Below are 639 nucleotides of genomic sequence, written 5' to 3'. Positions count from 1 at the left end.
ACACTGATCAAAGGAGACAAAGATGGTCACTACATGCTTTTAAATGGAAAACTCCAAGAAGAAAAGATAGCAATCATAAATAAATATGAGCCAAATACCAGTGTACCCAACTTTATAAATCAAATATTATCAGACATGAAAAATCAAATAGCACTAATATAATTGTGATGGGATACCTCTATATGTCTCTGTCACAAATAAATAAATCAACTAGATAAAAAATCAAAAAGAAATATCAGAACTGAACCAACCCTGTGAATAAATGAAATTATTAGATTTCTACAGAGTTTTCCAGCCCACAACATCAGAATACACATTATTCCCATCAGATTGACCCTGTTGATCTAACTAATCCATTAGCCAGTTAGGTCTGATGCATTGGCCCTGAGATAATTTGTTTTCTGTTTACTCTTGGCAAATCTTCTGTGTGCTTTTTAGTGAGTCAGGCTTGCTCTGTTGGTTTTAACCAGCATTCAGATTGTTTATTTTGGGCCGATCTGTTAATTTCTACAGGTCATATCAGGAGCCCTTGGGGCTGAAATTTGTTCTCAATCAGACCTTTGGGTTGAATGAGTCTGTCCTGCAACAGAAGTTTCTCAGCTGTGAAGTGGGAATAGAAGGCCTCTTGAGAAATCAGCC

At 36.3% G+C, this 639-nt stretch overlaps 1 non-coding gene across 1 annotated transcript; it reads left to right on the top strand.

Annotated features, from left to right (window-relative positions):
* Nucleotides 1-294: 294 nt before the first annotated feature.
* On the top strand, nucleotides 295-383 carry LOC147822496 (small nucleolar SNORD12/SNORD106). The gene has a single exon (XR_015445614.1). It is a non-coding gene; the product is annotated as a small nucleolar SNORD12/SNORD106 (small nucleolar RNA).
* The last annotated feature ends 256 nt before the right edge of the window (nucleotides 384-639 follow it).

Source organism: Heterocephalus glaber, unplaced genomic scaffold, assembly GCF_053883595.1.
Source record: "Heterocephalus glaber isolate CG9 unplaced genomic scaffold, H.glaber_assembly_v1.0 deba00001613, whole genome shotgun sequence".
NCBI classification, from domain to species: Eukaryota; Metazoa; Chordata; class Mammalia; order Rodentia; family Bathyergidae; genus Heterocephalus; species Heterocephalus glaber.
Note: the sequence above shows the minus strand (reverse complement) of the source record. Positions and strands in the feature narration are given on the sequence as shown.